The 24,809-nt window shown below is 38.6% G+C and overlaps 1 protein-coding gene across 1 annotated transcript in view; it reads left to right on the plus strand.

Moving 5' to 3' along the window:
• Positions 1-9,567: 9,567 nt before the first annotated feature.
• BRINP1 (BMP/retinoic acid inducible neural specific 1) overlaps positions 9,568-24,809 on the plus strand; it is a 332,765-nt gene continuing 317,523 nt past the window's right edge. Inside the window, exon 1 of the mRNA XM_053696143.1 lies at positions 9,568-9,768. The gene's annotated coding sequence lies outside the window, so the exon portion shown is untranslated. The remainder of the gene's footprint in view (positions 9,769-24,809) is intronic.

Below are 24,809 nucleotides of genomic sequence, written 5' to 3' on the forward strand. Positions count from 1 at the left end.
GCAGCTCCGCTCCAGATGGATGTCAATAGAAGATGCCGCCTGGATGAAGACTTCAATCGGATGGAAGACCTCTTCTGCCCCACTTGGATGAAGACTTCAATCGGATGGAAGACCTCTTCTGCCCCGCTTGGATGAAGACTTCTACCGGATCATGGACATCTTCAGCCCCGCGCTTGGGCTTGGACCAGGACATCGGAGGAGCTCTTCTGGACCGATCGGTGAACCTGGTATGGTGAAGACAAGGTAGGAAGATCTTCAGGGGCTTAGTGTTAGGTTTATTTAAGGGGGGTTTGGGTTAGATTAGGGGTATGTGGGTGGTGGGTTGTAATGTTGGGGGGGGGTATTGTATGTTTTTTTTACAGGCAAAAGAGCTGAACTTCTTGGGGCATGCCCCACAAAGGGCCCTGTTCAGGGCTGGTAAGGTAAAAGAGCTTTTAACTTTAGTAATTTAGAATAGGGTAGGGCATTTTTTATTTTGGGGGGCTTTGTTGTTTTATTAGGGGGCTTAGAGTAAGTGTAATTAGTTTAAAATTGTTGTAATATTTTTCTTATGTTTGTAGATATTTTTTTATTTTTTGTAACTTAGTTCTTTTTTATTTTTTGTACTTTAGTTAGTTTATTTCATTGTATTTATTTGTAGGAATTGTGTTTAATTAATTTATTGATAGTGTAGTGTTAGGTTTAATTGTAGGTAATTGTAGGTATTTTATTTAATTAATTTAATGATAGTATAGTGTTAGGTTTAATTGTAACTTAGGTTAGGATTTATTTTACAGGTAATTTTGTAATTATTTTAACTAGGTAGCTATTAAATAGTTCTTAACTATTTAATAGCTATTGTACCTGGTAAAATAAATACAAAGTTGCCTGTAAAATAAATATTAATCCTAAAATAGCTACAATGTAATTATAATTTATATTGTAGCTATATTAGGATTTATTTTACAGGTAAGTATTTAGCTTTAAATAGGAATAATTTATTTAATAAGAGTTAATTAATTTTGTTAGATTAAAATTATATTTAACTTAGGGGGGTGTTAGTGTTAGGGTTAGACTTAGCTTTAGGGGTTAATACATTTATTAGAATAGCGGTGAGCTCCGGTCGGCAGATTAGGGGTTAATAATTGAAGTTAGGTGTCGGCGATGTTAGGGAGGGCAGATTAGGGGTTAATACTATTTATTATAGGGTTAGTGAGGCGGATTAGGGGTTAATAACTTTATTATAGTAGCGCTCAGGTCCGCTCGGCAGATTAGGGGTTAATAAGTGTAGGCAGGTGGAGGCGACGTTGTGGGAGGCAGATTAGGGGTTAATAAATATAATATAGGGGTCGGCGGTGTTAGGGGCAGCAGATTAGGGGTACATAAGGATAACGTAGGTGGCGGCGCTTTGCGGTCGGCAGATTAGGGGTTAATAAGTGTAGGTAGGTGGCGGCGACGTTGTGGGGGGCAGGTTAGGCATTACTAAATATAATATAGGGGTCGGCGGTGTTAGGGGCAGCAGATTAGGGGTACATAAGGATAACGTAGTTGGCGGTCGGCAGATTAGGGGTTAAAAAAATTTAATCGAGTGGCGGCGATGTGGGGGGACCTCGGTTTAGGGGTACATAGGTAGTTTATGGGTGTTAGTGTACTTTAGAGTACAGTAGTTAAGAGCTTTATGAACCGGCGTTAGCCCAGAAAGCTCTTAACTACTGACTTTTTTCCTGCGGCTGGAGTTTTGTCGTTAGAGTTCTAACACTCACTTCAGCCGGAGTTAGAAAAATCACATTGAAAAGATAGGATACGCAATTTACGTAAGGGGATCTGCGGTATGGAAAAGTCGCGGCTGAAAAGTGAGCGTTAGACCCTTTTTTGAGTGACTCCAAATACCAGAGTTAGCCTAAAACCAGCGTTAGGAGCCTCTAACGCTGGTTTTCACGGCTAACGCCAAACTCCAAATCTAGGCCTATGGTAAGTGTCTCCTCCCTAGACAATTCAAAAGATATAAATTAGTAAAGCAATAGGTATAGAAGGCGCTAATAAGAAGTATGATTTATAGATATGTGGTATCACTTTGTGTCAAATAGATAGATGTCACCTTATAGCTTCCTGGTATACTGAGTATCAGACATAACTTTTTTTTAAACCTGACCGTTTAAAATGTTGCATCGTTTTATTTTAAAGCAACAGGGAAACGAATAAGCTGCTGAAATAGAACATTCAGCCTTACTTTCAGTTTAAACTTGTATTTTTTTAGCAAGAAAATATGTGTCAGAAAATAAAGCCTAATAAAAACATTTACCCTTTCTTTTTAAAATAGTTTAAATGTTAGTCTCAGACATGCTACATTGCCTGCTTCATGCCCCAGTGTAACCCATACAATAGGATTATCTATGTCCCAATAAAAAAGCAGTGGTTTTAATTTAAGTGCATGGTCTCCCCAACTGGAAGAAAAAGCACTTACCTGCTCTGCTATCCGGCATGTAGACAATTACATCTTTGAAAAAGAAAGAATAGAGTAGCCAACTCTGGCTTTCTAAACAAGGGCAGCAATTGTTAGGAAAACGCGGTAAGTACCTCTTTACAAGTCCCTAACTGCTTCAAAGCCACCACTACCCGACTGCAAGGAATGACCTGGAATACGGCTATACCCCAAAACCTGCTTGTAGATGAAATCAAAATTTTTCTTCAGACACCTAAACTTCACCTCCTCCATGCACCGAAGGCAAAGAGAATGACTGGGGGTTGTGGGTAAGGGAGTGATACTTAACAGTTTAACTGCGGTGCTCTTTGCCTCCTCCTGCTGGTCAGGAGTGATATTCCCAACAGTAATTACTCAAGCCGTGGACTCACCATATCTTAGGAAAGAAATACAATTTAAAAAAGGTTTCCAATTTACTTCTATTATCAAATTTGCGTAATTCTCATGTTATTCTTTGTTGAAGAGATATCTAGATAGGTAGCGTGCACATGTCTGAATCACTACATGACAGGAAATAGTGCTGCCATCTAGTGCTAATGCTTAACATAGTTGCAAAACTGATGCCATATATGCACTTATCTTCCTGCTTTTCAACAAAGGATAACAAGAAAACAAAGACAATTGGAAATTAGAAGTAAATTGTTTAAAACTATATGTTCTATCTGAATCATCAAAGAACATTTTTGGGTTTTATGTCCCTTTAAGCTGTAACATTAAAGATTAACAAGGTTGCCTCGGTGAGAAATGTATAAGGATTTTAATCTGAAACAAAATAACATTATTAAACATATATAGGTAATTTAATCTATTCAAATTATATTTTTAATTAATGTTTAAAGTCATAGCAGGTGCTAATGCAGGATCTCATGGCCAACTGGGAACAGTTATTAAAGGGTGAGTGATATAATGTTTATTAACTTATCCCTTGACATCCCTAGTTAGTGATAGGCTCCCCTGTGTCACCTGATCTGTCTGTCTCTGGCTGCCAGTGCTGTCACACTCATATTTCCTTCTGTATGGAGCTGTCCCTACACTTGTGTGACCTGACACTATATATATATATTGTGCATTTGCTCTCTCACTTCCTGACTCACTCTACTGTTACTATACTGTGCTGCCTCACTCTTCTGTCCCTATACTGTGCTGCCTCACTCTTCTGTCCCTATACTGTGCTGCCTCACTCTTCTGTCCCTATTCTGTGCTGCCTCACTCTTCTGTCACTATACTGTGCTGCCTCACTCTTCTGTCACTATACTGTGCTGCCTCACTCTCCTGTCACTATACTGTGCTGCCTCACTCTTCTGTCACTATACTGTGCTGCCTCACTCTTCTGTCACTATACTGTGCTGCCTCACTCTTCTGTCACTATACTGTGCTGCTTCACTCTTCTGTCACTATACTGTGCTGCCTCACTCTTCTGTCACTATACTGTGCTGCCTCACTCTTCTGTCCCTATACTGTGCTGCCTCACTCTTCTGTCACTATACTGTGCTGCCTCACTTTCCTGTACCTATACTGTGCTGCCTCACTCTTCTGTCACTATACTGTGCTGCCTCACTCTTCTGTCACTATACTGTGCTGCCTCACTCTACTGTCCCTATATTGTGCTGCCTCACTCTCCTGTCACTATACTGTGCTGCCTCACTCTACTGTCCCTATACTGTGCTGCCTCACTCTCCTGTCACTATACTGTGCTGCCTCACTCTTCTGTCACTATACTGTGCTGCCTCACTCTTCTGTCACTATACTGTGCTGCCTCACTCTTCTGTCCCTATACTGTGCTGCCTCACTCTACTGTTACTATACTGTGCTGCCTCACTCTACTGTCCCTATACTGTGCTGCCTCACTCTTCTGTCCCTATACTGTGCTGCCTCACTCTTCTGTCACTTTACTGTGCTGCCTCACTCTTCTGTCACTATACTGTGCTGCCTCACTCTTCTGTCCCTATACTGTGCTGCCTCACTCTACTGTCCCTATACTGTGCTGCCTCACTCTTCTGTTACTATACTGTGCTGCCTCACTCTCCTGTACCTATACTGTGCTGCCTCACTCTACTGTCCCTATATTGTGCTGCCTCACTCTCCTGTCACTATACTGTGCTGCCTCACTCTACTGTCCCTATACTGTGCTGCCTCACTCTCCTGTCACTATACTGTGCTGCCTCACTCTTCTGTCACTATACTGTGCTGCCTCACTCTTCTGTCACTATACTGTGCTGCATCACTCTTCTGTCCCTATACTGTGCTGCCTCACTCTACTGTCCCTATACTGTGCTGCCTCACTCTTCTGTCACTATACTGTACTACCTCACTCCCCTGTACCTATACTGTGCTGCCTCACTCTCCTGTACCTATACTGTGCTGCCTCACTCTTCTGTCCCTATACTGTGCTGCATCACTCTTCTGTCCCTATACTGTGCTGCCTCACTCTCCTGTACCTATACTGTGCTGCCTCACTCTTCTGTCCCTATACTGTGTTGCCTCACTCTTCTGTCACTATACTGTACTACCTAACTCCCCTGTACCTATACTGTGCTGCCTCACTCTCCTGTACCTATACTGTGCTGCCTCACTCTTCTGTCACTATACTGTGCTGCCACACTCTCCTGTCCCTATACTGTGCTGCCTCACTCTTCTGTCACTATACTGTGCTGCCTCACTCTTCTGTCACTATACTGTGCTGCCTCACTCTCCTGTACCTATACTGTGCTGCCTCACTCTCCTGTCACTATACTGTGCTGCCTCACTCTTCTGTCCCTATACTGTGCTGCCTCACTCTTCTGTCACTATACTGTGCTGCCTCACTCTTCTGTCACTATACTGTGCTGCCTCACTCTCCTGTCACTATACTGTGCTGCCTCACTCTTCTGTCCCTATACTGTGCTGCCTCACTCTTCTGTTACTATACTGTGCTGCCTCACTCTCCTGTACATATACTGTGCTGCCTCACTCTCCTGTCACTATACTGTGCTGCCTCACTCTTCTGTCCCTATACTGTACTACCTCACTCCCCTGTACCTATACTGTGCTGCCACACTCTCCTGTCCCTATACTGTGCTGCCTCACTCTCCTGTCCCTATACTGTGCTGCCACACTCTCCTGTCCCTATACTGTGCTGCCTCACTCTCCTGTCCCTATACTTTACTACCTCACTCTCCTGTACCTATACTGTACTACCTTTCTCTCATGTCCCCATACTGAGCTGCCTCACTCTTCTGTCCCTATACTGTGCTGCCTCACTCTTCTGTTACTATACTGTGCTGCCTCACTCTCCTGTACCTATACTGTGCTACCTCACTCTCCTGTCACTATACTGTGCTGCCTCACTCTTCTGTCCCTATACTGTACTACCTCACTCCCCTGTACCTATAGTGTGCTGCCACACTCTCCTGTCTCTATACTGTGCTGCCTCACTCTCCTGTCCCTATACTGTACTACCTCACTCTCCTGTCCCTATACTGTACGACCTCACTTTCCTGTCCTTATACTGTACTACCTCACTCTCCTGTACCTATATTGTACTACCTTTCTCTCCTGTCCCCATACTGCGCTGCCTCACTCTCCTGTCCCTATACTGTGCTGCCTCACTCTCCTGTACCTACAGGGAGCGCAGAATTATTAGGCAAATGAGTATTTTGACCACATCATCCTCTTTATGCATGTTGTCTTACTCCAAGCTGTATAGGCTCGAAAGCCTACTACCAATTAAGCATATTAGGTGATGTGCATCTCTGTAATGAGAAGGGGTGTGGTCTAATGACATCAACACCCTATATCAGGTGTGCATAATTATTAGGCAACTTCCTTTCCTTTGGCAAAATGGGTCAAAAGAAGGACTTGACAGGCTCAGAAAAGTCAAAAATAGTGAGATATCTTGCAGAGGGATGCAGCACTCTTAAAATTGCAAAGCAATCAAGCGTTTCATTCAAAATAGTCAACAGGGTCGCAAGAAGCGTGTGGAAAAACCAAGGCGCAAAATAACTGCCCATGAACTGAGAAAAGTTAAGCGTGCAGCTGCCAAGATGCCACTTGCCACCAGTTTGGCCATATTTCAGAGCTGCAACATCACTGGAGTGCCCAAAAGCACAAGGTGTGCAATACTCAGAGACATGGCCAAGGTAAGAAAGGCTGAAAGACGACCACCACTGAACAAGACACACAAGCTGAAACGTCAAGACTGGGCCAAGAAATATCTCAAGATTGATTTTTCTAAGGTTTTATGGACTGATGAAATGAGAGTGAGTCTTGATGGGCCAGATGGATGGGCCCGTGGCTGGATTGGTAAATGGCAGAGAGCTCCAGTCCGACTCAGACGCCAGCAAGGTGGAGGTGGAGTACTGGTTTGGGCTGGTATCATCAAAGATGAGCTTGTGGGGCCTTTTCGGGTTGAGGATGGAGTCAAGCTCAACTCCCAGTCCTACTGCCAGTTTCTGGAAGACACCTTCTTCAAGCAGTGGTACAGGAAGAAGTCTGCATCCTTCAAGAAAAACATGATTTTCATGCAGGACAATGCTCCATCACACGCATCCAAGTACTCCACAGTGTGGCTGGCAAGAAAGGGTATAAAAGAAGAAAATCTAATGACATGGCCTCCTTGTTCACCTGATCTGAACCCCATTGAGAACCTGTGGTGCATCATCAAATGTGAGATTTACAAGGATGGAAAACAGTACACCTCTCTGAACAGTGTCTGGGAGGCTGTGGTTGCTGCTGCACACAATGTTGATGGTGAACAGATCAAAACACTGACAGAATCCATGGATGGCAGGCTTTTGAGTGTCCTTGCAAAGAAAGGTGGCTATATTGGTCACTGATTTGTTTTTGTTTTGTTTTTGAATGTCAGAAATGTATATTTGTGAATGTTGAGATGTTATATTGGTTTCACTGGTAAAAATAAATAATTGAAATGGGTATATATTTGTTTTTTGTTAAGTTGCCTAATAATTATGCACAGTAATAGTCACCTGCACACACAGATATCCCCCTAAAATAGCTATAACTAAAAACAAACTAAAAACTACTTCCAAAACTATTCAGCTTTGATATTAATGAGTTTTTTTGGGTTCATTGAGAACATGGTTGTTGTTCAATAATAAAATGAATCCTCAAAAATACAACTTGCCTAATAATTCTGCACTCCCTGTATACTGTGCCACCACACTCTTCTGCTCCTATACTGTGCTGACACACTCTCCTGTCCCTGTACTGTACTACCTCACTCTCCTGTCCCTATACTGTGCTGCCTCACTCTCCCGTCCCTATACTGTGCTACCTCACTATCCTGTGCCTATACTGTACTAACTCACTCTCCAGGACCTATACTGTAGTGTCTCACTCTCCTGTGCCTATACTGTGCTGTCTCACTCTCCTGTCTCTATACTGTGCTGTCTCTATTCTGTGCTGTCTCTATAGTGTACCCTCTCCTGTCCCTATTCTGTGCTGTCTCCAGTCCCTATAGTGTGCTGTCCCTATACTCTGCTGTCTCCTGTCCCTATACTGTGCTGTCTCTATAATGTGCTGTCTCTATACTGTATTGTCCCTATACTGTGCTGTTTCTATACTGTGCTGTTTCTATACTGTGCTGTCCCTATACTGTGCTGTATTTATACTGTGCTGTCTCTATACTGCACTGTCCCATACTGTGCTGTCTCTATACTGTGCTGTCCCTATACTGTGCTGTCTCTATACTGTGCTGTCTCTATACTGTGCTGTCCCTATACTGTGCTGTGTCTATACTGTGCTGTGTCTATACTGTGCTGTCTACTGTCTCTATACTGTGCTCTCCCTATACTGTTCTGTCTCCATACTGTGCTGTCCCTATACTGTGTTGTCCCTATACTATACTATGCTGTCCCTATACTGTTCTGTCTCCATACCGTGCTGTCCCTATACTGTGTTGTCCCTATACTGTGCCATCCCTATACTGTGCCGTTTCTATACTGTGCTGTCTCTATACTGTGCTGTCCCTATACTGTGCTGTCTCTATACTGCGCTGTTCCAATACTGTGATGTCCCTATACTGTGTTGTCCCTATATGGTGCTGTCCATATACTGTGCTGTTCCTATACTGTGCTGTCCCTATACTGTGTTGTCCCTATACTGTGCTGTTCCTATACTGTGCTGTCCCTATACTGTGTTGTCCCTATACTGTGCTGTTCCTATACTGTGCTGTCCCTATATGGTGCTGTCCCTATACTGTGCTGTCTCTATACTGTGCTGTCCCTATACTGTGTTGTCCCTATACTATACTATGCTGTCCCTATACTGTTCTGTCTCCATACCGTGCTGTCCCTATACTGTGTTGTCCCTATACTGTGCCATCCCTATACTGTGCCGTTTCTATACTGTGTTGTCTCTATACTGTGCTGTCCCTATACTGTGCTTTCCCTATACTGTGCTGTCTCTATACTGTGCTGTCTCTATACTGTGCTGTCCCTATACTGTGTTGTCCCTATATGGTGCTGTCCCTATACTGTGCTGTTCCTATACTGTGCTGTCCCTATACTGTGTTGTCCCTATACTGTGCTGTTCCTATACTGTGCTGTCCCTATACTGTGTTGTCCCTATACTGTGCTGTTCCTATACTGTGCTGTCCCTATATGGTGCTGTCCCTATACTGTGCTGTCCCTATACTGTGCTGTCTCTATACTGTGCTGCCCCTATATGGTGCTGTCCCTATACAGTGCTGTCTGTATACTGTGCTGACCCTATACTGTGCTGTCCCTATGCTGTGCTGTCCCTATACTGTGCTATTCCTATACTGTGCTGTCCCTATACTGTGCCGTCTCCTGTCCCCAGCCATCTGTGCTCCTGTCTTGCAGTATTCTCTCCTCTGTAAGTCTCTGCATCCCTGTAGCCTCTCCCCATCCTTTACACCCATCAGCCACAGACAACAGCCTCACTGGCAAGCTCCCTGTCCTGATGGTCTGAGCTGGTCCTGTCCCACCTCCCTATCTCTCAGGATACGGCTGAGAATGAGCTCTGTGTGGCCAGCTCCTCCCATGCCTTCCTCATTCATCCCCTCCTCCTCCTCCTGTCTCCCACCCTCCCAGCTCTCTCTCTACCTCAGTCATCATCTTGTTGCCTGAGAGGAAGGGAGACAGCAGGTTGTGTTTGTGCAGTATTTTCATGCCTGGGATCTGGGGGAAAGGAAGGAGGTTTTCTGTGTGAGCATGTCAAGGACTGCTAGCCACCCAGGATTAGCCAGCCAGCAGCCCCAGTATGCAAAGTGCACCCAGGGGCACCCACCTCGGACAATAACGGCTTTAGGATACCTGATCGCTGCAAGAGAGGCGCACTGATAGCAGGTAAGTGTCTCTTATTATCTCCTGTGTAACACACACTAGGTAAGTGTACAACAGACACACACACACACACACACTGCATCACCTGTGTGTGTGTGTGTGTGTATATATATATATATATATATATATATACACACACTGCATCACCTGTCAATATATATATATATATATATATATATATATATATATATATATATATATATATATATATATATATATATATATATATATATATATATATATATATATATATATATATATACACACACTGCATCACCTGTCAAAATATATATATATATATATATATACACACACACACTGCATCACCTGTCAATACACTGACACACACAAATACTGGCACATTCATGTATATACTCACAGACACACACACACTGCATACATACCTCTGTTTTTAAGTCAGTCTCACATACACACAGTAACACAAATATATATACACATAGCATCACAGACAGATATGTACACAAGCACACATGTATATAGTTACTCACATAGACACACACTTATTTATATATATATATATATATATATATATATATATATATATATATATATATATATATATATATATATATATATATATATATATATATATATATACATACACACACATGTGTATATACACACAGTCTGAGACACACATACACACAGACATATATAAATGCACACATATATAATGCATACAGACACACACACACACACACACACATTATATATATATATATATATATATATATATATATATACATACACATGTATATACAAACAGTCTGAGACACACAAACACATGCACACACAGACACACAACTTACCTATGTATATACATATATACTTCAGATATATACATAGACATGCTCTCATACACATATACAGTACACTGATACCCTCACACATGCATTGACTGAAAATGAATGTCCTTTCTCACTCACACAGACTGACAAGCAGGTATCTTTTTCAGCTTTTCTTCCCTACCAGCCTGGCACACACACCTACACAACAAGTTGTTAAGACACCTAGAAATACATAGCTACATATATGTACAGACACCCTACGTACCAAATACAGATGTACTCACCTCTCTCCTGCACTCAGGGTACTCTGATACACATACACACAACTAAAGGCAGGTAAACATATGTCCTGAGAAATACATACATATAACTGTACATACAACCCCTCATATATGTAAACATACACAGCTGTGGCCAAACATATTTTTAGAAATAACTAATTTAATGTAAATAGATAAGCCTCATATGATTATTACAGCACATATAGCTTTATTAGGATGTATGAAATAGTTAGATTAAGAATCAACTGTAGATTCATGCATTACATATACATACAAAGCCCCCATCTCAGATACACAGGTACAAATAGAAATGAATCTCTAAGTACAAATTTATATTTGAATGATTTGATACTGCGTACAGAAACACAACACATGCATACAGGTACTGATATGTAGAGAGATTTAGGTGTATATACAGCAATGTGTGTGCATGCACTTAAGTACACTCACATGCATACACATGTTACAAACACATGCATACAGGCACTGATACTGATATGTAGAGAGTTAAGTGTATATACAGCAATGTGTGTGCATGCACTTAAGTACACTCACATACACACACATGTTACAAACACATGCATACAGGCACTGATACTGATATGTAGAGAGAGTTAGGTGTATATACAGCAATGTGTGTGCATGCACTTAACTACACTCACATACACACACACATGTTACAAACACATGCATACAGGTACTGATATGTAGAGAGTTAGGTGTATATACAGCAATGTGTGTGCATGCACTTAAGTACACTCACATACACACACATGTTACAAACACATGCATGCAGGCACTGATACTGATATGTAGAGAGTTAGGTGTATATACAGCAATGTGTGTGCATGTACTTAAGTACACTCACATACACACACATGTTACAATTACAAACACATGCATACAGGTACTGATATGTAGAGAGAGTTAGGTGTATATACAGCAATGTGTGTGCATGCACTTAAGTACACTCACATACACACACATGTTACAAACACATTCATACAGACACTGATACTGATATGTAGAGAGAGTTAGGTGTATATACAGCAATGTGTGTGCATGCACTTAAAGGGATATTCCAGCCAAAATTGGAAACCACATGGGTGCATTTAGGTATTGAACAGAAGTAATTTTGTAATTTACATGGATTAGCAAAAATGCTTCTAATAAAAGCTATAGCTGTTTCAAAAGTGTATTTAAGTATGCACCGTGCACCAGCATTTTAAACACAGCGCTAGCTCAGAGAGCCTAAGTTGCTTGTACCATCTGGTAATGACTCAATTTGCTAATTGCTGACATGATACAAGCCCCAGCGATGATCTAAGCAGCTGCATTATTTAAAATGTCGGTGCAGTGACAATATCTAGTTATGCTTCACATGAACGTGCAGAGAAAAATGTTAACACTAAAATAGTGATAACTTTTACTAGAAGCATTTTTGCTAATACATTTATATTGCAAATATGTTTCTATTTAAAGATGTAATTAATCTATGTGCATTTAAATTTTGACTGGAATGTCCCTTTAAGTACACTCACATACACACACATGTTACAATTACAAACACATGCATACAGGTACTGATATGTAGAGAGAGTTAGGTGTATATACAGCTTAGGTACACACACATGTTACAAGCACATGCACCCACATTACAGACACATAGAGATCAGCCCACGGGCTCACAAGTACCGAAGGACACAGATGCATAGAAAGCTGCATACGGCACATAGACTCACACAGTCATCTGCACAGCTCTGCAAACACCACTCACAAAGTCATATATCAAGCACATGTGACGACACACTGTCACACTCATACACAAGCACACTGAGACATATTGCTATTACATATCAGTCTCCTACGCTCGTGTCCCTTCTGTAAATGGAGAGAATCTCTGTGAGCATTAATCTTAGGATGAGTTCTGTTGCACGTCCCTCTCAAATCTGTCTGTGTAACACGAAGCTCTGATGTAGTTCTGGGTGGTGTAACATGAGGCTGTTGTGTAGGGCTGAGTTGTGTAATGATAGGCTCTAGTGTAGAGCTGAGCTGTGAAACATGATACTCTGGTGTAGCGCTGTTCTGTGTAATGTGAGCCACTGGTGTAGACCTTGGCTGTGTAACATAAATCTCTGGTATAACGCTTGGCTCTGTAACATGAGGCTCTGATGTAGTGCTGGGTTGTGTAACATGATTCTTTGGTGTAGTGCTAGGCTGTGTAACACCGGGCTCTGGTGTAGTGGTGAGCTGTGTAACAGGATTCTCTGGTGTAGTGCTGGGCTGTGTATAATGAGTCTCTGATGTAGTGCTGGACTGTGTATAATGAGTCTCTGATGTAGCGCTGGACTGTGTTTACCTTATTCTCTGGTCTAGCACTGGGTAGGGTTGCCACCTCAGCCATGTTTTCCTGTTTTCATGACCTACTCATGCTGCAGGTTGTGCAGGGAGGGACATGAATAGTGCTGTCAACAATCAATATTTGTGTGCTGTCCAGGGGAGCTTGGCTGTGTAACATAATTCTCTGGTATAACGCTTGGCTCTGTAACATGAGGCTCTGATGTAGTGCTGGGTTGTGTAACATGATTCTTTGGTGTAGTGCTAGGCTGTGTAACATGATTCTTTGGTGTAGTGCTAGGCTGTGTAACACCGGGCTCTGGTGTAGTGGTGAGCTGTGTAACACGAGTCTCTGGTGTAGTGCTGGACTGTGTAACATGAGTCTCTTGTGTAGTGCTGGACTGTGTAACACAGGTCTCTGGTGTAGATGCTGGACTGTGTAACACGGGTCTCTGGTGTAGTGGTGGACTGTGTAACACAGGTCTCTGGTGTAGATGCTGGACTGTGTAACACGGGTCTCTGGTGTAGTGGTGGACTGTGTAACACGAGTCTCTGGTGTAGATGCTGGACTGTGTAACATGAGTCTCTGGTGTCGTGCTGGACTGTGTAACACAGGTCTCTGGTGTAGTGTTGGACTGTGTAACACTGGTCTCTGGTGTAGTGGTGGACTGTGTAATACGAGTCTCTGGTGTAGTGGTGGACTGTGTAATACAAGTCTCTGGTGTAGTGCTGGCCTGTGTAATACATGTCTCTGGTGTAGTGGTGGACTGTGTATTACGAGTCTCTGGTGTATTGCTGGACTGTGTAACACAAGTGTCTGGTGTAGTGCTGGGCTGTGTAATGCTGGACTGTGTAACACAAGTCTCTTGTGTAGTGGCGCGCTGTGTAACACAAGTCTGGTGTAGTGCTGGGCTGTGTAGAATGAGTCTCTGGTTTATCGCTGGGCTGTGTTGCATGATTTTGTAGTGTTGCGTGTTCTCTGGTGTAGTGCTAGTCTGTGTAACAGGTTTCTCTGGTGTCTACTGCGTTGTATATCAGGCTTCTCTGGTGTAATGCTGGGCTGTGTAGCATGAGTCTGGTTTATTGCTGGGCTGTGTAACCTGATTCTGTGGTTTAGTGCTGCGTTGTGTAACATGTTTTTCTGGTGTAGTGCTGGGCTGTTTAACATGTCTTTAGTGTAGGGCTGCGCTATGTAAGATGAGTCTCTGGTGTAGTGTTGGGCTGTGTAACATGATTCTGTGGTGTAGCGCTGGTCTGTGTAACATGGGGCTCTGGTGTAGCTCTGGGCTGTGTAATGTGATTCTCTGGTGTAGTGAAGGGCTGTGTAGCATTAGTCTCTAATTTATCGCTGGGCTGTGTAACATGATTCTCTGATTTATCGCTGGGCTGTGTAACACAATTCTCTGGTTTAGTGTTGCATCATGTAACATGATTCTGTGGAGTAATGCTGTGCTGTGTAACATGATTCTCTAGTGTAGCGCTGGGCCTTGTAACATGATTCTCTGGTGTAGCACTGGGCTTTGTAACATGATTCTCTGGTGTAGTGCTGTGTTGTGTAACAATTCTCTTGTATACTCGGCTTTGTAAAATGATTCTCTGGTGTAGTTCTGGGCTGTGTAACACAAAACTCTGGTGTAGTACTGGGCTGTGTAACATGATTCTTGGGTATAGTGCTTGGCTGTGTAATATGATTCGCTGTGTAAGATGATTCTATGGTATAGTTCTGGGCTGTGTAAGATGATTCTCTGGTATAGCGCTGGGCTGTGTAACTTGAATCTGTCGTGTATAGCTGGGCTGTATAACATGAGGTTTGGTGTAGCGCTGGGCTGTGTAACATGAGGTTCTGGTGTAGCACTGGGCTGTGTAACATGAGGTTCTGGTGTAGCGCTGGGCTGTGTAACACAAATCTCTGGTGTAGTACTGGGATCGTAACATGATTCTGTGGTGTAGAGATGGACTGTGCAAAGTGAGGCTCTGGTGTACTGTTGGGTTGCGTAATGGGAGGCTCTGAGCTAGAGCTGGGTTGTGTAATGTGGTTTGTGTAACATGATTCTCTGGTGTAGAGCTGGCCTGTGTAACATGATTCTCTGGTGTAGTGCTGGCCTGTGTAACATGATTCTCTGGTGTAACATGGGCATATAGTGTAATACTGGGTGTAACATGGGCGTATAGTGTGGTACTGGGTGTAACATGGGCGTATAGTGTGGTACTGGGTGTAACATGGGCGTATAGTGTAATACTGGGTGTAGCATGGGCGTATAGTGTAGAGTTGGGTGTAACATGGGCGTATAGTGTAGTACTGGGTGTAACATAGGCGTATAGTGTAGTACTGGGTGAAACATAGGCGTATAGTGTAGCGTTGGGTGTAACATGGACGTATAGTGTAATAATGGGTGTAACATGGGCGTATAGTGTAGCGTTGGGTGTAACATGGGTGTATAGTGTGGTACTGGGTGTAACATGGGCGTATAGTGTAATACTGGGTGTAACATGGGTGTATAGTGTAGCGTTGGGTGTAACATGGGCGTATAGTGTAGCGTTGGGTGTAACATGGACGTATAGTGTAGCGTTGGGTGTAACATGGACGTATAGTGTAATAATGGGTGTAACATGGGCGTATAGTGTAGCGTTGGGTGTAACATGGGCGTATAGTGTGGTACTGGGTGTAACACTGGTATATAGTATAGCACTGGGTCTGGAACTTGGCGCTATGAACCAGAACAAGATATAGCGCTTGCTCTGCAGAATGAGGCTCTGATATGCTCTATATGGAAAAAAAACCTCTTTATCAATAAATTGAATCACACTCTGTGTAAGTTTTATAACGTTTGTAAAATGTCATCTTATTATTAAGCTTTTAATGTGTAAAGGACTCTGTGAAATCATTTGGTATCAGATATCTGTGTGAGTAATGGGATTCTGTAGCATTAGTGCCTGTGCTAGGTGTGACTTCTGTGACATTATAAAGAATCGCATCTCTATCTACTGAGGGGATTCTGTGATATTATATAGTAGCACACTCATATACAGGCGTAATGAGTAATGTATCAGTGTAGTGAGACAGAAATAGGGTACTACTGCATCTAATATCACAGCTCTATGTAGGTATTTAGGCTCAATAACATTATATAGTATCACAGCTTTATATGGTATTTAGGCTCTATAACATTATATAGTATCACAGCTCTATATGGGTATTTAGGCTCTATAACATTATATAGTATCACAGCTCTATATGGTATTTAGGCTCTATAACATTATATAGTATCACAGCTCTATATGGGTATTTAGGCTCTATAACATTATATAGTATCACAGCTCTATATGGGTATTTAGGCTCTATAACATTATATAGTATCACAGCTCTATATGGGTATTTAGGCTCTATAACATTATATAGTATCACAGCTCTATATGGGTATTTAGGCTCTATAACATTATATAGTATCACAGCTCTATATGGGTATTTAGGCTCTATAACATTATATAGTATCACAGCTCTATATGGGTATTTAGGCTCTATAACATTATATAGTATCACAGCTCTATATGGGTATTTAGGCTCTATAACATTATATAGTATCACAGCTTTATATGGTATTTAGGCTCTATAACATTATATAGTATCACAGCTTTATATGGTATTTAGGCTCTATAACATTATATAGTATCACAGCTTTATATGGGTATTTAGGCTCTATAACATTATATAGTATCACAGCTTTATATGGTATTTAGGCTCTATAACATTATATAGTATCACAGCTATATATGGGTATGTAGGCTCAATAACATTATATAGTATCACAGCTTTATATGGTATTTAGGCTCTATAACATTATATAGTATCACAGCTCTATATGGGTATTTAGGCTCTATAACATTATATAGTATCACAGCTTTATATGGGTATTTAGGCTCTATAACATTATATAGTATCACAGCTTTATATGGGTATTTAGGCTCTATAACATTATATAGTATCACAGCTTTATATGGTATTTAGGCTCTATAACATTATATAGTATCACAGCTTTATATGGGTATTTAGGCTCTATAACATTATATAGTATCACAGCTTTATATGGTATTTAGGCTCTATAACATTATATAGTATCACAGCTCTATATGGTATTTAGGCTCTATAACATTATATAGTATCACAGCTTTATATGGTATTTAGGCTCTATAACATTATATAGTATCACAGCTATATATGGGTATGTAGGCTCAATAACATTATATAGTATCACAGCTTTATATGGTATTTAGGCTCTATAACATTATATAGTATCACAGCTTTATATGGTATTTAGGCTCTATAACATTATATAGTATCACAGCTTTATATGGTATTTAGGCTCTATAACATTATATAGTATCACAGCTTTATATGGGTATTTAGGCTCTATAACATTATATAGTATCACAGCTTTATATGGTATTTAGGCTCTATAACATTATATAGTATCACAGCTCTATATGGTATTTAGGCTCTATAACATTATATAGTATCACAGCTTTATATGGTATTTAGGCTCTATAACATTATATAGTATCACAGCTATATATGGGTATGTAGGCTCAATAACATTATATAGTATCACAGCTTTATATGGTATTTAGGCTCTATAACATTATATAGTATCACAGCTTTATATGGTATTTAGGCTCTATAACATTATATAGTATCACAGCTTTATATGGTATTTCGGCTCTATAACATTATATAGAATCACAGCTCTATATGGGTATTTAGGCTCTATAGCATTGTATAGAATCACAGCTCTATATGGGTATTTAGGCTCTATAACATTATATAGTATCACAGCTTTATATGGTATTTAGGCTCTATAACATTATATAGTATCACAGCTTTATATGGTATTTAGGCTCTATAACATTATATAGTATCACAGCTCTATATGGTATGTAGGCTCTATAACATTATATAGTATCACAGCTCTATATGGTATTTAGGCTCTATAACATTATATAGTATCACAGCTCTATATGGTATTTAGGCTCTATAACATTATATAGTATCACAGCTCTATATGGTATTTAGGCTCTATAACATTATATAGTATCACAGCTTTATATGGTATTTAGGCTCTATAACATTATATAGTATCACAGCTTTATATGGTATTTAGGCTCTATAACATTATATAGTATCACAGCTCTATATGGGTATGTAGGCTCTATAACATTATATAGTATCACAGCTCTATATGGGTATTTAGGCTCTATAACATTATATAGTATCACAGCTTTATATGGTATTTAGGCTCTATAACATTATATAGTATCACAGCTTTATATGGTATTTAGGCTCTATAACATTATATAGTATCATATATTATGGTTGTGTGATGTAATACAGTATGACATATTTATGTAAGTAGTGAGTTGTATGACATACTGTACAACTATAATGTTATATTATGGGTGTGTGATGTAATACAGTATGACATATTTATTTAAGTAGTGAGTTGTATGACATACTGTACAACTATAATGCTATATCATGGTTGTGTGATGTAATACAGTATAACATATTTATGTAAGTAGTGAGTTGTATGACATACTGTACAACTATAATGCTATATCATGGTTGTGTGATGTAATACAGTATGACATATTTATGTAGGTAGTGAGTTGTATGACATACTGTACAACTATGATATATTATGGTTGTGTGATGTAATACAGTATAACATATTTATGTAAGTAGTGAGTTGTATGACATACTGTACAACTATAATGCTATATCATGGTTGTGTGATGTAATACAGTATGACATAGTTATGTAAGTAGTGAGTTGTATGACATACTGTACAACTATGATATTTATGGTTGTGTGATGTAATAAAGTATGACATATTTACGTAGGTAGTGAGTTGTATGACATATTGTACTACTATAATGATATATTATGGTTGTGTGATATAAGGCAGTAAGACATATTTATGCAGGTAGTGAGTTGTATTACATTCTATACTACTATAATTATATATTATGGTTGTGTGATGTAATACAGTATGACATATTTATGTAGATAGTGAGTTGCATGACATACTGTACGAGTATGATATAGTATGGTTGTGTGATGTAATACAGTATGAAATATTTATGTAGGTAGTGAGTTGCATGACATACTGTACGAGTATGATATAGTATGGTTGTGTGATGTAATACAGTATGACATATTTATGTAGGTAGTGAGTTGCATGACATACTGTACGAGTATGATATATTATGGTTGTGTGATGTAATACAGTATGACATATTTATGTAGGTAGTGAGTTGCATGACATACTGTACGAGTATGATATAGTATGGTTGTGTGATGTAATACAGTATGACATATTTATGTAGGTAGTGAGTTGCATGACATACTGTACGAGTATGATATATTATGGTTGTGTGATGAAATACAGTATGACATATTTATGTAGGTAGTGAGTTGCATGACATACTGTACGACTATGATATATTATGGTTGTGTGATGTAATACAGTATGACATATTTATGTAAGTAGTGAGTTGTGTGTCATACTGTACAACTATGATATATTATGGTTGTGTGATGTAATAGAGTATGATATATTTATGTAAGTAGTTAGTTGTATGACATAATTACGGTACAACTATATATTTATGGTTGTGTGATGTAATAAAGTATGACATATTTACGTAGGTAGTGAGTTGTATGGCATATTTACGTAGGTAGTGAGTTGTATGACATATTGTACTACTATAATGATATATTATGGTTGTGTGATGTAATACAGTATGACATATTTATGTAAGTAGTGAGTTGTGTGACATACTTTACAACTATGATATATTATGGTTGTGTGATGTAATACAGTATGACATATGTATGTAAGTAGTGAGTTGTGTGACATACTTTACAACTATGATATATTATGGTTGTGTGATGTAATACAGTATGACATACAGTATTTATGTAGGTAGTAAATTGTATGAAATAATTACTGTACAACTTTGATATTATGGTTGTGTGATATAATACAGTATGACATATTTATGTAGGTAGTGAGTTGTATGACATACTGTACAACTATGATATATTATGGTTGTGTGATGTAATACAGTATGACATATTTATGTAAGTAGTGAGTTGCATGACATACTGTACAACTATAATGTTATATTATGGTTGTGTAATGTAATACAGTATGATATATTTTTGTAAGTAGTGAGTTGTATAACATACTGTACAACTATGATATATTATGGTTGTGTAATGTAATACAGTATGACTTATTTATGTAGGTAGTGAGTTGCATGCCATACTGTACGACTATGATATTTTATGGTTGTGTGATGTAATACAGCATGACATTTATGTAAGTAGTGAGTTGTGTGACATACTGTACAACTATGATATATTATGGTTGTGTGATGTAATACAGTATGACATATGTATGTAAGTAGTGAGTTGTGTGACATACTTTACAACTATGATATATTATGGTTGTGTGATGTAATACAGTATGACATACAGTATTTATGTAGGTAGTAAATTGGATGAGATAATTACTGTACAACTTTGATATTATTGTTGTGTGATATAATACAGTATGACATATTTATGTAGGTAGTGAGTTGTATGACATACTGTACAACTATGATATATTATGGTTGTGTGATATAATACAGTATGACATATTTATGTAGGTAGTGAGTTGCATGACATACTGTACAACTATAATGTTATATTATGGTTGTGTGATGTAATACAGTATGACATATTTATGTAAGTAGTGAGTTGCATGACATACTGTACGACTATGATATATTATGGTTGTGTGATGTAATACAGTATGACATATTTATGTAGGTAGTGAGTTGTATGACATACTGTACAGCTATGAAATATTATGGTTGTGTGATGTAATACATTATGACATATTTATGTAAGTAGTGAGTTGTATGACATACTGTTCAACTATAATGTTATATTATGGTTGTGTGATGTAATACAGTATGACATATTTATGTAAGTAGTGAGTTGCATGACATACTGTACAACTATAATGTTATATTATGGTTGTGTAATGTAATACAGTATGATATATTTTTGTAAGTAGTGAGTTGTATAACATACTGTACAACTATGATATATTATGGTTGTGTAATGTAATACAGTATGACTTATTTATGTAGGTAGTGAGTTGCATGCCATACTGTACGACTATGATATTTTATGGTTGTGTGATGTAATACAGCATGACATTTATGTAAGTAGTGAGTTGTGTGACATACTGTACAACTATGATATATTATGGTTGTGTGATGTAATACAGTATGACATATGTATGTAAGTAGTGAGTTGTGTGACATACTTTACAACTATGATATATTATGGTTGTGTGATGTAATACAGTATGACATACAGTATTTATGTAGGTAGTAAATTGGATGAGATAATTACTGTACAACTTTGATATTATGGTTGTGTGATATAATACAGTATGACATATTTATGTAGGTAGTGAGTTGTATGACATACTGTACAACTATGATATATTATGGTTGTGTGATATAATACATTATGACATATTTATGTAGGTAGTGAGTTGTATGACATACTGTACAACTATGATATATTATGGTTGTGTGATGTAATACAGTATGACTTATTTATGTAGGTAGTGAGTTGCATGCCATACTGTACGACTATGATATATTATGGTTGTGTGATGTAATACAGCATGACATTTATGTAAGTAGTGAGTTGTGTGACATACTGTACAACTATGATATATTATGGTTGTGTGATGTAATACAGTATGACATATGTATGTAAGTAGTGAGTTGTGTGACATACTTTACAACTATGATATATTATGGTTGTGTGATGTAATACAGTATGACATACAGTATTTATGTAGGTAGTAAATTGGATGAGATAATTACTGTACAACTTTGATATTATGGTTGTGTGATATAATACAGTATGACATATTTATGTAGGTAGTGAGTTGTATGACATACTGTACAACTATGATATATTATGGTTGTGTGATATAATACAGTATGACATATTTATGTAGGTAGTGAGTTGCATGACATACTGTACAACTATAATGCTATATCATGGTTGTGTGATGTAATACAGTATGACATATTTATGTAAGTAGTGAGTTGCATGACATACTGTACGACCCAGATGCAGAACTTTTTTTCACTTTCTGCGATGAGATTTTTTCAGTGAAATTTTTTTCTGCATGTTATTTTTAAATATAATTCAATTTTAAATTAGGTAGTTGCCCTATAGCACCAGTTCAATTGCAGTGTGTTGGTTAACTGGAGAATAAAGCAATTTTAAAAGTTTTATAATATATTGCAGCAGTTGAATATTGCATTGCAAATGAGCTGCAGACAAAACAAATAAATTGTAAAATGTCTCTTGAATAAATTTGTTTCCTTTTCTCTTAGTCTAACATAGAAACGTAGTAATAAAAAAAATTATGCATTGCTCATAAAAATGTCTTGCATTCAGAAAAAAATGCTTTGCAGACTGGGAAAGGCTAGGGGGCGGGTTTGAAAAAAATCTGAAAAACAGTCAACAATCAATGCGTTGCTGCTTTGCAGCTCTCTTGCATATTTCACTGTTCACTTCAAACAGCACTTTGCTGTGGATGCACTGTGTTAATGAAAACTTACACAGTGCAGCCAGAACACAGCTCTGTTTGAAGAGAACAGCCTGATGTGAAGCAGTGCTGCATAGTTAGAGCAGTAACAGTTCCTGCATGTGTCCTGTTCTTTCTGCAGACATGATGCATTTTCTGCGATGACATCTCAGATCACTGTATGTTCTGCCTTGGGGCTGTACGACTATGATATATTATGGTTGTGTGATGTAATACAGTATGACATATTTATGTAAGTAGTGAGTTGCATGACATATTGTATGACTATGATATATTATGGTTGTGTGATGTAATAGAGTATGACATATTTATGTAAGTAGTGAGTTGTATGACATACTGTACAACTATGATATTTATGGTTGTGTGATGTAATAAAGTATGACATATTTACGTAGGTAGTGAGTTGTATTACATTCTATACTACTATAATTATATATTATGGTTGTGTGATGTAATACAGTATGACATACAGTATTTATGTAGGTAGTGAGTTGTATGACATAATTACTGTACAACTTTGATATTATGGTTGTGTGATGTAATACAGTATGACATATTTAAGTAGTGAGTTGCATGACATACTGTACAACTATGATATATTTTGGTTGTGTGATGTAATACAGTATGACATATTTATGTAAGTAGTGAGTTGTATGACATACTTTATGACTATAATGTTATATTATGGTTGTGTAATGTAATACAGTATGACATATTTATGTAAGTAGTGAGTTGTATGACATACTGTACAGCTATAATGTTATATTATGGTTGTGTGATGTAATACAGTATGACATATTTATGTAAGTAGTGAGTTGCATGACATACTGTACAACTATGATATATTATGGTTGTGTGATGTAATACAGTATGACATATTTATGTAGGTAGTGAGTTGTATGACATACTGTACAACTATGATATATTATGGTTGTGTGATGTAATACAGTATGATATATATGTATTGAGTTGTATGACATACTGTACAACTATGATATATTATGGTTGTGTGATGTAATACAGTATGATATATATGTAGTGAGCTGTATGACATACTGTACAACTATGAAATATTATGACTCTCACACTGTTGTTAACTAAAACTGGTCACAACCTGAGGGGGCGCAAAAAAACTGTCGGATAAAAAGTAATAATAATGGGGGCGTAAAATGAAAAAGTGAACAATAATGATAATAATAATGATAAAAAATATATAGAAAAAAACAATATAAAAAAATGATGAATAATCCGAATAGTATCAACAGATGTTGAACTAAAAGTTCATCTAATAAATTCTCTTCAGTTTTTATATATTACTAATAGTCTTATCTGTGATAAGTATCAGTCCTTCACTCCATATAAATGGTTCGGTTCCAGCAATCTATCACAATAAGGTTCTGTGTGGGTGACCTGGCAGCTCCTTTCAAAACATATTTCCCAATTTTGAACGATATCTGTGGATAAACACACAAACAAAAAGGGCGCCTCCTTGTGTGATATTGATACACCACAATAAAAATGTGTGCTAGTGGACTTGTACTCACAAGTATGGCAGCACCCAATTGTGCTTAGTAGGGCAGACTGGGAACTCTGTGTCCCAGCTCACTAGTCCTCGGTATAGGTGCTTTTCTCCCCCTTACTCCAAGTGTAAGGCAAACTCCAGCTCTCAGTATGGTATAAAAGTGTTTATTATTTTAAAACACAGAAACAAATTAAAACACAGGTTGTCACAACAACCTCTATTTATTAAAAACAGTTGCAATGCGTTTTTCAGCTACCTCGCTGTTTCCTTGGTGTCACAGGTCTGGCTAATAGAGACTTGATGTCACAGGTCTGGCTAATAGAGACTTGATGTCACAGGTCTGGCTAATAGAGACTTGATGTCACAGGTCTGGCTAATAGAGACTTGATGTCACAGGTCTGGCTAA

The sequence above is a fragment of the Bombina bombina genome, chromosome 12 (genome assembly GCF_027579735.1).
Source record: "Bombina bombina isolate aBomBom1 chromosome 12, aBomBom1.pri, whole genome shotgun sequence".
In the NCBI taxonomy this organism is placed as follows: Eukaryota; Metazoa; Chordata; class Amphibia; order Anura; family Bombinatoridae; genus Bombina; species Bombina bombina.